The sequence below is a fragment of the Peromyscus maniculatus genome, chromosome 10, assembly GCF_049852395.1.
Source record: "Peromyscus maniculatus bairdii isolate BWxNUB_F1_BW_parent chromosome 10, HU_Pman_BW_mat_3.1, whole genome shotgun sequence".
NCBI classification, from domain to species: Eukaryota; Metazoa; Chordata; class Mammalia; order Rodentia; family Cricetidae; genus Peromyscus; species Peromyscus maniculatus.
Window position 1 is genome coordinate 61288441 of NC_134861.1, and position 15025 is coordinate 61303465.

Here is a 15025-nt window from a genome sequence, read left to right on the forward strand (position 1 = left end):
ACCTTGGACTACATGAGATTCAGTCTAATTGAGAAACAAAACCAGGCAGTGGTGGCACACACCTTTAACCTTAGTTCTTGAGCATCACAGCCTTTAATCCCAGCACTTGAGATCTCATCATGCCTTTGCTATCAGTATTTGGGAAGCACACATGTCATTAATCCCAGCACTAGGAAGGAAGTGAAATGGCTGGGCTGAGAAAGGCTATAAGGCCCGAGGAGACAGGAACTAGGAAGGCCTTTTTGGCTGAGGACTCAGAGGCTTTCAGTCAGAAGATTCATGGAGCTAGGATCTTGCCTTCCATTTGGCCTGAGGATTTGGTAGTGGTGAGAAGTTTCTCTAGTGGCTTGTTCCTTTGTCTCTCTGACCTTTCAGCATTTACCCCAATATCTGGCTCTGAGTTTTTTTTTTTTTTTTTTTTTTTTTTTTTTTTTTTTTAATAAGACCATTAAACATTCAACCAATAGCAGACTGTTCAAGTCCTGATCAAATGTGCCCGGATCATGAGACCAAAGGAACTGCCAACCATGGAGGGGGACTAAGCACATTGATTATGTGCTGTGTGGGATTCTAGACTGGATTCTAGAACAGAAAAAAAGAACACCAGGAGAAAAGGTGGTTCAATATGGGTAAAGTGTAGTTGTTATGCTAAAAATGCAATGTCTCCCTTAAGCGCACGTGTCGAGGATGTGGTCACCAGCTGGTGACACGATTTTGAGAGAGTTTCAGGAGGTAGGCCTACCTGGAGGAAGTAAGTCCCCTGGGACATGTTCTTGGAGGCTGTTTCTCCTCCCAGACCCCTCTCTGTGCCTCTTCTCAGCGTCTTGGCTGCCATGAGGTAAGTAGCTCTTCCACACGCTCCCCATGCCGTGATGTTTTATCTCAGACACTAAGTAAAGGAGCCAACGTACCTGGAACCGAAACCTGTGAATGAAGGCTGGAGAGATGGCTCAGAGGTTAGGACCACCAGCGGCTCCCCCAGGGGACCTCAGCATCCACACAGTGGCTCACAACTGTCCTATAACTCTAGTCTCATGGGAGCGGATCCCCTCTTCTGGAGATGCATGAAGACAAAACATCCATACGCATAAAATAAATAATTAAAAAAAAAGAAACTTGTGAAAGAAAGAGTGAGGTGAAATAAACCTTCAGGTCTTCAGACTTTTCTCTTAGGCTTCTGTCGCGGTGCTGAGAGGTCTAGAGCAGTGGTTTCTTTGGTAGTGTTATTACCCCGTTAACAAGCTGGGTCTGAGGACTGTGCTTATGCAAGTTGAAAATATGGGGAGCCGAGTAGAGAGTGGATGTGAACTCTGACATGTTTTTGTAACTTTTCTATCTCAAAAAGTGAAAGCTGTCGATGTGGCTCAGGCTATGGAGTGCTTGCTTAGCACGAAGAAAACCCTGGGTTTCCCCCCAGTACTGTATACAGTGGGTGTGGTGGTATGTCAGAGCATGGTCCAGGAATGAAGTCCCGTAAGGAGACTTCTGAGCCATTGTGAGGAAACTTCAAGAAACCAAGACAAGAGTCTTGTGACCCTTGTTTCTTCAAAAATGCAGAATCGTTCTTGGATTATGCTTCCATACCCCTCCCAAGTGTATCGGATATGAATGAGTTTACTTCAGATCATTCTCTACAGTTGGCTATTGTTATTTGTTTATATGTCTCTATGGAAACACATGTGTTTGCCATGTGTAGCTTTTAGCCACAAATGGCTTGCCCTTATGACTGTACAGTTTACTCACGTGACCCCTCTTAACTCCGAGTATAAACTGTCCGATGCTCTGAATAAAGTTGGTTATTGCATGAGACTTTAGCCCACCTCCCAGGTCACACTGCCTCTAGAGGGGTAAACAGTGGTACGCACGTGTGATCCCAGCACTCAGGAGAGGGAGGTAGGAGGATCAGAAGTTTAAGGACATCCTCAGTTCTGAACTAAGTTTGAGGTCATCCTGAGCAATATGAGACCATCGCAGAGGAAAAACGGGGCAGGGAGAGAGAAGAGGGGTGATCCAGATGAAGATCTAGATACAAAGGGAAGGAGCTCTTGGAGGAATGATGCCCCTCTCTCAGAAGGGTTTGCATAAGGCATGAGTGTCGTGTGGGGCAGGGCTTACTGACTTAGTGGTAGAAGCTGATGGAGTTCAAGGACAGACTACAGCTGTACCCTCAATGCCAACTCAAAGGGCCTGCCATAGAGTGCAGACTCAAGTGATGTTTATTGACATGCTTGCATGTGAGTCATTACTACGATATGATTCAGTCATTAGTTCTAGCTGTGTGGCCTTGGGGAGATTGCTTACTCTGTCTGAACTTCAATTTACTCTGAAAATGGAGATAATTATCCTAATGGTCGAGGGAGACATTAGTATGTATTTGATAAAATCGGTTTCTATTTCTTATGGTCACATAATCAGATAATGTTTGCCAGCCCCTAAGTGGAGCTGTCACACAAATGTCCAGGCCTCAAGTTGCTGTCCATCTATGCTTGCTGAGTTGGTGAAAGAATAGAACCATTGCTATGCATGCACCTGAAGTGTTGATCTAATTCATCTTATCAATAAAAATTTGGGAGTCCAATTTTGGGGTAAAAACCTGAAAGATCAGAGAAACAGAGGAACAACCACAGTTGCTTCCTACCTCTCTGGTTCCTCCATCCAAAAGGGCCGAGATCCTCTGAGATCCTCTCTCTGTGCCCTGTCTCCTCTCTCTACAGTCCTCCAAACCTCTATGGTTAATTTTAGTCAGCTAGTGGCTGGCCTCACCCTCTGACTCCAAGCAAGCTTTATTTGTCAGAACACAATCAAAATATCACACAACATGCATCCAAACAAATTTTGACTGGTGATTCATCTGTTTTGCACAGATTCTAACACCGTAGCCCCAGGCTGTCCTGGAACACACTATGTAGCCCAGGTTGACCTCAAACCCACCATGGTCTGCCTGTCTTAGTCTTCCAAGGGCTGGGCTGTCCAGGCTGGCTTTGAACTCACTCTGTACCTCAGGCATGCCTGAGCTTGTGTTCCTTCTGTCTCAGCCTCCCATGTAGCTTGGATTACATGCCTTTGCCACTAGGCTTGACTCCTCCCGCGCTCTCTGCATTCCTGACTTCCTGCTCTTTTCCTGGAAAGAATCTCTAAATTAGCCCAGGTTGGCCTTTAAGTTGCAATCCTGCTTCGGCCTCCCAAGCGCTGGCATTGCAAGTGTGTACCAACATCCCCAGCATTAGGTTCTTTCCCTCTCTTTATGAAGCTGAATTCTTATTGAGCCTAACAGATGATTACAACCCAATTAAAAAGTTCCGTCAGTCAGCTTGTCAGGAAGGATGAGGTGAGAAGCTGATCTGTGAGGCTTGCCCTGTTCTTTGGCCAAAAATAAAGGACATGACTTGTTTTATATAGAACTAACTGCTAATGACTAATCCTTTCCCAGTTAGGAGCCATGAGGAAAAAAAATCATGTATTCTTAATTCCCTCTCATTGGATAGAACTGTAGGAAAGTAATAGTTGTGGGGGAAAAATTGCTGGAATATTTCTTTCTCCACCCCTTTGACTGGTCTTAAGATAGGAAACTATGAGAAGCAGTGTAAGGATAGTGAGGTAGGTTGAGCTTAGAAAATGGGAAAATTGAACCTCAGCTAAACAAAAACTTGCTACAAGATTGAGTCTTGTAGGGTTGTAGGAACTTGGATCAAGCCATCGTGGCCAAGATTCTAAACCTGAACTTCTCTGTAGGTGGAAATCTCTCTCTCGCCTACCTGTTTCCAAATACCTGGCAGCCACTTCTTAAATAATTGACTCCGAGGATAAACATTATTTATAAATGCTCAGCCGGTAGCTCAGGCTTATTACTGACTAGCTCTTACACTTAAATTAACCCAAAATTCTTATCTACATTTAGCCCCCTGGCTTGGTACCTTTTCTCAGTGTGACATTCTCATCTTGTTTCCTGTGCATCTGGCTGGTGATTCCTGACTCTGCCCTTCCTCTTCCCAGCATTTTTAGTTTGGTCACCCCATCTACACTTCCTGCCTGGTTACTGTTCAATCAGCATTTTATTAAATCATTTCGAGTGACAAATCTTTACAGTGTACAAGAGAATTATTCCACAGCACTTCTCTGACTCAATAATGTAAAAAAATTCAGTTCAACAAATATGTTGCATGAATCTGTGGGCTTTCATATTGTCTCTTAGAATGACTTGTAAACCAGACTGTTGATTTATTCTAAGACTATAAAGCTTATTTTGTCACCTACTTGAGACACTTTTCTTTTGTAGAAAAATCTTCAAGGGAAATCTAATCATAAACTATTTTCTGATTAATGGGAAGTTGGAGCAAGATGGCAAGTCTAGAGGAGCTAATTATGCCCCTACAACTAGCACACCAAATGTCTTAGTCAAAATGACAGGAAACCATATAGCCAAACTCTCCCAAGATGTCCTCAGTTCTTATTTATTTATTATTTGTTTGTTTGGTTTTTTTTGAGGCAGGGATTCTTTGTGTAGTTTTGGTGCCTGTCCTGGATCTCATATAGGCAAACTCTCCCAAGATGCCCTCAGTTCTTACTTATTCATTCATTCATTCATTTATTTTTCGAGACAGGGTTTCTCTGTGTAGTTTTGTTGCCTGTCCTGGATCTTGCTCTGTAGACCAGGCTGGCCTCGAACTCACAGAGATCTGCCTGGCTCTGCCTCCTGAGTGCTGGGATTAAAGGCGTGCGCCGCCGCCGCCGCCGCCGCCGCCGCCGCCGCCGCCGCCGCCGCCGCCACCGCCGCCGCCGCCACCACCACCACCTGGCGCCCTCAATACTTAAGTATCATTTGGGACCACACAAAACTGAATACAACAGTCTTTGTAATAAGGATAGAATTTCTAAAAAAAATGCTTGGCTTTTCTTTTCTTTCTCTTTCTTTTTTTGAGGCATAGTCTCTTATAGCTGGCTGATCTCAAATTTGATGTGTAACCAAGGTTACAAGGCTAGCCTTGAACTCTTGATCCTCCTGCATCCACTTCTCAAGTGCTGGGATTATACATGGTGAACTGGTACTTCTCTGCTGATATTATCTTTCCTGGGAGTTGAGTTGGAGTGGTGTAAATTCTAGTTTTTTGCTACCTCTTCACTGATTCCAACTGAGGGGAAAGAGGCTCACCAAATTGACAGACTCTGGAAGAACAGCCTAGGCCTGCCGGTCTCAGCTCCTCTTTCTCTTGAGTCAATCTGCTCCCAGAGAGTACACAATTCCTCCAGAGTCCAGGGGTGCCAAGGCCAACTTCTCCATCACCCAAAGAGAGTATAGTATTTAGGGTCTGTGGTACCTACAGAGATCCAGGATAATTTTTATAGTTCCTTTAAAGTCAGAAGAGGAAAACCATTTGTGCCGGCACAACCTTGTAATCCCAATATTTGAAAGCCTGAGGCAGAGGGTTGCTGAGACTCCCCAGGCAGCCTGGGTTGCACATTGAGTATCTCCTGGCCAGGGCAACATAGCAAGACCTTGTCTTGAAAAGACAAAAAGCAAAAAACTAATGGGCTGGGGAAGTGGCTCAGCAGTTAAGAGCATTTATTGCTCTTGCAGAGGATGTGGGTTTGATTACCTGCACTGGTACCTCACCACCATCTGCATGTAACTCCAGTTCCAGGGGATCCAATACCCTTTTCTGACATCCTCAGGTACGAGATACACATGTGATGTACATACATATATTCAAACAAAACACTCATGCATGTAAAAATAAAATAAATAAACGCTTAAAAATTAAAAGAAGCCAGGTGTGGTAGCACATGCCTTTCAACTCAGCACTCAAGAGGTAGAGGCAGGCAAATCTCTTTGTGAGTTCAAGGCCAGTCTGGTCCACATAGAGAATTCCAGATAGCCAGAGCTATGTAGAGAGACCCTGTCTCCAAACAAGCAAGCAAGCAAGCAAGCAAGCAAGCAAGCAAGCAAGCAAGCAAGCAAGCAAACAAACAAAATAATGAAAAAAGGAAAAAATAGAGCGAGGAGATAGACTGCTTCCTTAGTATGCATAAAGCCTTGTGTCCCATTCTTAGCAGGACGTAACCACTTGGTGATGCATGCCTGTAATCCCAGAATTGGATGTAGAGACTGGAAGACCAGAAACTCAAGGACAGCCTCGGCTGCATAGAGAATCAGTACACAAGAGACACTATCTAAAACATGAAGAACAAAACAAGGGCAAATGGGATGGTTCAGTGGGTAAACGGGGTTGCTGCAGAAACATCGGGACCTAAATTCTTTTTTTTTTTTTTTTTTTTTTTGGTTTTTCGAGACAGGGTTTCTCATGTAGCTTTGGTGCCTGTCCTGGAACTCACTCTGTAGCCCAGGCTGCCCGCGAACTCACAGAGATCTGCCTGGCTCTGCCTCCCGAGTGCTGGGATTAAAGGCGTGCGCCACCACTGCCGGCTCGGGACCTAAATTCAATCCCTGGAACCTACATAGTGGAAGAAGAGAACTGACTCCCACAGTTCTCCTTTGACGGCTACACATTCACTATGGCACACGTGCATCCATACTCACACATATCACACGCTCATCACACACAAATACACACACCAACACAGGGGTAGCTGGCATGTTGGTAATGCTAGTTTTCCTAGCACTTGGAGGCCAAGAGTGGCTGCGAGTTTGAGGTTTGCCAGGGTTACATAGCGAGACCCCGTCTTACCACCTCCCAAACTGGTTTTTTAAACACATAATTAACAAAAAAATTATGTGCATGGATGTTTTGCCTGCAGAGGTGAGAAGGGGGTGTCAGATCCTGTAGAACTAGAGAACGCATGTTCTCTGGGTTAAGAGCAGTATGTGGGGGGTTGGGGACTTAGCTCAGTGGCAGAGCGATTGCCTAGCAAGCGCAAGGCCCTGGGTTCGGTCCTCAGCTCTGGAAAAAAGGGGAAAAAAAAGAGCAGTACGTGCTCCTAACCTCTGAGCCATCTCTCCAGCCACACCTCCCAAAGTTAACATGTAATATCAATATATTTCCTTAATGCCATCATAGCTTTACACTTTTTATTAAATTTATTTACTTATATGTGGATGTGTGTGGGTATACACATGCCACATGTATGTGGAGGTCAGAGGACTTGAGGGAATAAGTTCTTCCCTTCCCTTCCACTACATGAATCTTGGCCTTAAACTCGGGTCATTAAGCTTGGCTTCACTGGATCCTGTCCCAAATAAGGTTTTTTTGTTTTTTTTTTTTTTTTTTTTTTTTTGTCTTTTTCAATACAGAGTTTCTCTGTGAAGTCTTGGCTGTCCTGGAACTCACTCTGTAGACCAGGCTTGTTACTGGTAATGGTCAGGAAAAAAAACTAAACAAAGGAGATTAGATTCAGGGATCTTGTTCTGAAAAGAAAAATGGGGGATATAGAAATGATAGGATAAGAGCCGTGCGGTGGGAGCATACGCCTTTAATCCCAGTATTCAGGAGGCAGAGGCAGGTGGATCTCTGTGAGTTTGAGACCCGCCTGGGCTACAGAGTAAGTTCCAGGGAAGGTACAAAGAAACCCTGTCTCTAAAAACAACAACAACAACAACAACAAAAAAAAAAAAAAAAAAAAAAAAAGAGAGAGAGAGAGAAGAAAAAAGAAAAAGAAATGATAAAAGGGTAGATTATTGAATCTACTTTAGTCCAAAAAACAACTATTAACATTACATATTTTACATTGATATGGATTTTGGTTTATTGATACAAATTTAAAGTTAATTTCGTTATACTGTATGTATATTTCTACTCCTGCTTAGCATATTGTTTATGCAGCTCATTTAAAAATATAATAAATAATTAAGAAATACAGATTAATAGTCATCTATAATAGCAAACATACTCAGGTTTTCAAGGTCATACAGAGATATATTTAAGATAGATAGGTAATCTTCAAACTTGTCAAAGACCTACAAAATATGGCATTTAAAAATGTTTTAAGAACTTAGACTTTTCTCAACAGTGAGATATGTCTGCTCCTGATAGCACCAATTACTTCAAAGAGGATGACGACCATCGAAAAAACTCCATGTGGACTTTACTTTCTTTGTGGCAAAAATTGGCCACTGGGCAAGAAACTGCCCTTGCCTCGACTATTGACAGCATGCTGTCCAAATTGGACAAGCCGAACACAAAAGAGAGTGACTACCAAACTTTACCAAGACAAGGTGAGACACTCCTTCTAAAATCCTCCTTCACAGGAAAGTCTGTCGGACATGCTAGGTCTGTAGGCCAGAGTTGGATGCCCCAACATTGCAGAGAAACTTTGGGTGACTGTCCAGGCAGTTTGAGGGTCCTGTCATTAGGTAACATTTCAAGCTTCTGGAGTCTTTGATTTTTGAAGACTAAATAGTTATAATTATAGTTTTCCTTAGTTATAATAGAAAGTAAAATAGATACAAAACTTTAGATTCACAAAGATAAGATAATTATTTTCTCTAATTTTGCCAAATGCAAATGGATTAGTGTTACTGCAATTCTTACTTAATAACTGTTTTTGTTGTATATAATCTTACTATGTTAAAGTTAAAACCTTCCTTTTAATTAGACAAAAAGGGGGAAATGCTGTGAAATAATCCTTTTGTACACTGTAAAGATTTGTCACTCAAATTGGTTTAATAAAATGCTGATTGGCCAGTAGCCAGGCAGAAAGTATAGGCAGGGTGACCAAACTATGAATATTGGGAAGGGGAGAGTCCAGAGACACCAGCCAGATGCAGAGGAAGCAAGATGAGAATGCCATACTGAAAAAAAGGTACCAAGCCATGTGGCTAAACATAGGTAAGAATAATGGGTTAATTTAAGTGTAAGAGATGGTTAGTAATAAGCCTGAGCTACTGGGTGAATATTTATAATTAATGTAAGCCTCTGTGTGGTAATTTGGGAAGCAGCTTCTGGGTATTTGGGAGTTGCTGGGGGGACAGAAATTTCTGTCTACACAGGCTGGCCTGAAATTCACAGAGATCCGCCAGTCTCTGCCTCTAGAGTACTGGGATTAAAGGTGTGCGCACCCACTATACAGGAGGAAGAAACATCTTTTAGTTAATGTGGGTGTATCTCCTTATCTAGAGGAAAATAACTCCCAGTTTTAGTAAAACATGTACACACACACACACACACACACACACACACACACACACACACACTTACCCCCATCCGATAAAAAGCTACCATTGCAATGGAGACACAGAATAGAAGGGAACATGGACATAGAGGAGAAAGAAGCAGTTCATTTGTTTGAACATCTGGAAAATTTTATTGGAAGATCATTTGAGCTGGAGTGTAAAGTTACAGATAAGTGAATGACGGAATGACGAAATAGGCAAATGGTTGATTATAGAAACAGAATATATTGGGAAGATTGTGATTGTTTCAAATGAAAGAGTGATACAGCAGCCAAAAAAGATGTCAGATGTCAACAGGCATTGGGTTTACTTTTTTTGTTGTTTATTTGTTTGTTTTGTTTTTCAAGACAGGGTTTCTCTGTGTAGGTTTTGGTACCTGTCCTGGAGCTCACTCTGTAGACCAGGCTGGCCTCGAACTCACAGAGATTGTCCTGGCTCTGCCTCCTGATTGCTGGGATTACAGGCATGAGCCACCACCGCCCGGCTTGGGTTCGCTTCTTAGTACCAGAGGGAAAAAAGTGAGCCTGACTCACCTGTAATCCCATGACGATAGAGGCCGAGGCAGGAAGGCATGACCTAAAACTACCATTTTTAACTTGTGTGTGTGTGTGTGTGTGTGTGTGTGTGTGTGTGTGTGTAGGTATTTGCACAGGAGCGCAGATGCCTAAGGAACACAGAATTAGAATCTCCCTGGGGTTGAAGTCACAGGCTCTTGTGAGCTGTTCAGTGTGGGTGTTGGGAATGAAATCAGGTCCTCTGTGAGAGCACTACATGTTCCTAACCTCTAGGATCTCCAGTCCTAGAGGATCATGATTTTGAGACCAGCCTCATCAATACAGTGAGATTCTGTCTGGGGCAGGGTGTGTGTGTGTGTGTGTGTGTGTGTGTGTGTGTATCACAGATTAGGTTATAGTATCCAGAAAACAGGATACAGTGTAGTGAGTCTTTTCTGTCCTCCCAGACAGCCTCCAAGTAACAACATTGAGACTTCTTATTAGTTATAAAAGCTCGGCCTATAGCTTAGGCTTGTTCCTAATTAGCTCTTATAACTTAAATTAAGCCATTCATATTAATCTACATCTTATCACGTGGCATTATCTCTCTTTCATCTTGCACCTCCTGTTTGCTCTCTGTGTCTCCTGGCATCTCCTGCACACTTAGATTCCTCCTCCTCTTCCTTTCTCTCTCTGCCTAGATGTCCTGCCTATACCTCCTGCCTGGCTATTGACCGTTTGTATTTTTTTACACCAATTACTGCAATACATTTTCACACAGTGTACAGATATCCCACAACAATACAGTTTCCTTATTGGTTAAAGGATACACACATCACTATTACCATTGGTGCTGTTGGTGTTGGTAGTGCACATGGTAAGCACTGAGCTACAGCCCCTGCCAAGACATGAAAATTCAGAGCGATAGAAAGCAGGTGATATAATCATAGCATGTTTCCAGTCTGAGATATGGCTTGTCATAAAGTCCTCACAAAAATACAGAGCTTATCCTAGAGGATATCCCAGATAAGGATGATATCCTTGGCATTACCTAGCTGTGTTTTTTTTAAAAATAATCTTTACTGATCTCATTTTTGTCTTTTTAAGTTTAGAGTTTGCTGCATGCTTGTCTATTCATGTCAAAAAATTGGATAAAACAAAGGGCTGCTTCTCAAGAGTGCCTGTTTCAGGTCCCTTTCTGCAAGAGTGGCTGGATCGTCACCATTGTACTATTACTGGGGACTGACACCATGCTCTCACACATCCTCGGCGAGTGCTCCACCACTCACCTGCATTCCCAGCCTTCTTCATTGATTTTTATATTTTGAGACAGGTCCCCATGAAGTTGCCTAGGCCAGCCTTGAACTTAAGATCCTTCTGTCTCTTCCAAGTAGCTGGAGTTTCAGGCCTATGCTGACAGGCCTGGCCTGAGTAGCAGGATTTAGACACATGGACTGTCAGATGAACAGATAAATGTTTCCTTCTATAGAAAAATATACAATCTGAATATGTCCCGAGACACTTGCCATTAATTTGACTACTTACTTGTAGTCAAATAAGTTTGGATATATTTATTAATACAATACTCTCTTAAAGTTCATTAGCGCATGAGTATCATAAAGGCTCTGTGAACTCAAGGGGAAAAGCACAGAGGACTAAGAAGAACCCTCCAGTTTAAAAGACATGTGTACTATTGACTCCTTGTTTTTTCATAACTTGGAGAAAGCCTATTTTTTAATCACCCCTTATTTTAATTTCCTTACTATCCTTTATTTGCGTATTTTTCTCACAACTTTGAGAAAAGCTAGCATAGTGAGTACTATTTCTGAGAAAAGAGAGACATACTAAGTTGCCTTTTTTTCATAAGCTTTCACTCATGTCAGAGTTCTCCTGATTGGTAGCAGTAACCTCCTCTGGCTGGGTGGGGAAGTCTATGCCTGTGTCCCCAGCACGCAGAGGGCAGAGACGGAGGACCACGAATTCCAGGCCTGCTTGGATTAATTATTGAGAGCCTATCTCAATAATGGAGACAAATCCGGGGGCTAGAGAGATGGCTCATTGGTTGATGAGGGCTTATTGCTTTCCAAAGGACTCAAATTTGGTTCCCAGGATCATGCTGGACTGCTCACAACCCTATAACTCCTGTTCCTGGGAATCCAACGCCAGCTTCTGGCCTCCAAGAATACTTGCATGCACCTGACATAACACACACACACACACACACACACAAATATACATCTTAAGAAAAGATAAGAAAATAAACAAGAAAACAAAAATCTCTTCTGGTAGATGCCCATGGTGCTCTGTCCTTCACGCAGGACATTTTTTCTTTTCTTGCATTGTGTGAGGAAGTGTGTGTGGTGGGCACGTGTACACACAGGACCAGAATTGACCTCCATCCCTCTCACTCTATTTAACAAGGCTCTTGAACCCAGAACTCAGTTGGGCCAGTCTGGCCTGCTGAGTACTGGGATCACAGAGGGATGCCACATCTACCCAGCTTTTATGTAGGTTTAGGGAAGCTGAACTCTGTTCTTTATGCTGGCAGAGCAAGCACTTTACCCCCTCAGCCATCTTTAGCCCGTTTACTGAATTTTCAAAGTTAATTTTGTAGGATATAAAGGATATAAAGTAATGGGACTCATCATGGTCTTTTCGGATCTGCATGTGGGCTTGTATGCATGTTCACAGTTGTGCGGGTGCAGGCATGTTTGCAGCTGGACGCCGACACGAGACATCTTCATTCCTCTCCTCTGCACTATAAGGCAGGATCTCTCACTTGAACCTAGAGCTCGCTGACGTGGCTATTTACAGAAGGGATCATAGCTCCACCTTCCAAGTGATCTAAGTATAGGGAGGCTGCCACACCCACCTTTTATCTATGTCCCGGGGATCTGAACTCTGGCCCTGACACTTTCATGGCAAACACTTCACCCACTGAGCCATATGTGTCCCCAACCTCTGACAACTTTAAGTGATTCTACCTGCCTCCCCCGCCCCCCAAAACAGGGTTTCTCTGTGTAATAGCTCTGGCTGTCCTGGAATTCGCTCTGTACTAGATTGGCCTCGAACTCACAGAGATCGGCCTACCTCTGCCTCCCAGGTGCTGGATTAAAGTGTGCACCACCACCGCCCGTGGAACTCTACCTGCCTTTTATAGATTAAATAATTGTAGAAAATTATACTTTTTTCATGACTGAGCCCACTCATATCTATAATACTTTATTGAACTTCTAACGTGTTCATTATTTAATCATTCAAAGAGTAGATACTATGAGTGTCATCTGAAAGATGAGGAAACTGAGTTTGGAGAACTGAAGCAATTCTCAAGGCCGCAGAACTACCATTGTCTGAGTGTGGTGAGGAAGTCGGACACAAATCCACTAAAACTCATTTACTTTAGATAACAGCAGTAGCATCTTCTATTCCGTTTCCACAGGACTCGTTTGATTTCTGTAGTACCGAGGCTTCACACACTAAGCAAGAGCAGGGGGTTTGTTACTGAGCTACAACCCCAGCCCTTCTGAGACCTGGAATAAGACACAGGCTTTCAGTGTATGCTCTATTTTCTCTTAATAACATCCTAGCAACAATTCCAAGTGTTTTGGGAATGAAAACAATCGATCAGCTATCATGTAAGAAAAAACCCAGACATATTCTCCTTCGGTTTACCATCTGCTGTCATAGGGCACGCTTACGCCAGCTTTCACTCAGCACACTGCTTATTTTGTACAAGTATCTGGGTTTGGCAGTGAGGAACACAAGGCTGGGTGGGGAACAACCTATCTTCCAGGAATTGATAACCCAGCAAGGGAAATCACATATATGTAAATAGCTAGATTAACCAGAATGCTGTAGATCAGAACCCAAGGCAGAGGAATAGTAAGGTGCCACAGATTACTTTTGTTGGAATGAAATCATACTTAGGCTCTAAATGCAAATATAAACAAGCAGGTTGAGAATTTATCCGTTACATATGTTCAAAATGGCTCTAGGTAAGAAACAGATTTGTGATGCCTTGGCAATTTTATTCACAAAAGCCGATGTCATTTTGGCAAAACATTTACAAATTTTCACTGTTTCCTTAAAGGTTAGTTTCTTATCTAAAACTTGAGGACTTACCTCATTAATAAAAAAGCTAGTAGGCATTTTGCCAATCTTCACAGTCACCCGGTATTTTAAAGAAATATTATTTTCACGTAATTGATTATAACCAATTATACTAGAGTCAACTGGAAGACTTCAGAAGGTGTGTGTGTCGTGAGGAGTAGCACCCATCACTAATTCTTACATTTCTCCTTTGAAATGACAGGACACACGAGCTTGGAAGAGAACGTGATAAACAATCCATTTATTCCAATGCTGTCTCTCCTTTGAAAGATGTGTTGTACTTTTCCTATTGGCTTAGAATGTGAACCAATAAGGAAGCAGGAGCCTTGTAACTGTTCATCAAGCCAGCCTGGCATTGTGAACGCTGGTAGAGACCGCTTTGTTCTTTGCCTCTGACTTTCAGCATTTTATGGGGTTGACATTTTTCTTTTGAAATAGTAAGCAAAAATAATTCAGCTTGGGTGGTGTTTGCCTTGAAATATATTCTCTAATGTTAATTCCTTCTTTATTGTTCAGACTTAAGAGGTGATAAATCTTTAACCGATGTTCAAAAGAAAATCAAGAACTTAAATACAAGTTTTTATTATCGTGTTGAACATACTTCAGGTGAACAAAATTAATATAGGCTTGCTAGATTTGTTTGAAGTTTATAATTACTAAGGTTCTTTCATTTCAAAAGTGGCATATATTAGTTAGTTATTAGCCTCCTAATAGCTGCTTGGAGCAGAGTTAATGTTAGGTTCTCAGCAATAGCTATTTATGCTTGGGATTCTGGATTATTACATTTTTTTTTGTTTATGATATTTAGAAAAAGCCTTAATAAAGGCGCTTGTGTAGTCATTTTTTTAAACACGGAAACTCAACATCTCTAAAAAGCCAAAAATATTTCCTTTTATATTCTTTTCTGTGTGGGAGATTTTTCAGAAAATTTATCACCCTAAGGTCTCTGCTTAAATGTACTAGTTTCTAAACAAACAAACAAACAAACCACTAGACCATTTTCTCATTGAGTGTGAGAGTGTTTGAAACCAGACCCGAAGGAAGGAAGGGAAACATTTTTTCACTTGTATTCTCTCCAAATTTACATTCAGTTTAAGTAATTGCCGTAACAGCACTGACAGTTAATCTGTCTCTTTGATGTAGGCGAATACTTTATCATGAGGTTATTTTACTGCGGCAGGGGGGTGGGGCAGTGAAAGAATACAAAGTAATTACAAAGAGAGAGCAAACTCCCGAAGAAAACAGAAAAGGGGGGGGGGAAAAAAGGCGAAACGTCCAGTATCATCATTAATCAGAA

The 15025-nt window shown here is 42.2% G+C and overlaps 1 protein-coding gene across 2 annotated transcripts in view; it reads left to right on the forward strand.

Annotated features, from left to right (window-relative positions):
• Positions 1-586: 586 nt before the first annotated feature.
• The window catches only part of N4bp2 (NEDD4 binding protein 2), a 92644-nt gene continuing 78205 nt past the window's right edge, over positions 587-15025 (forward strand). Inside the window, exon 1 of one of the 2 annotated variants that reach the window (XM_076546358.1) lies at positions 587-838. The gene's annotated coding sequence lies outside the window, so the exon portion shown is untranslated. The remainder of the gene's footprint in view (positions 839-15025) is intronic. The other variant, XM_076546351.1, reaches the window with a different exon arrangement.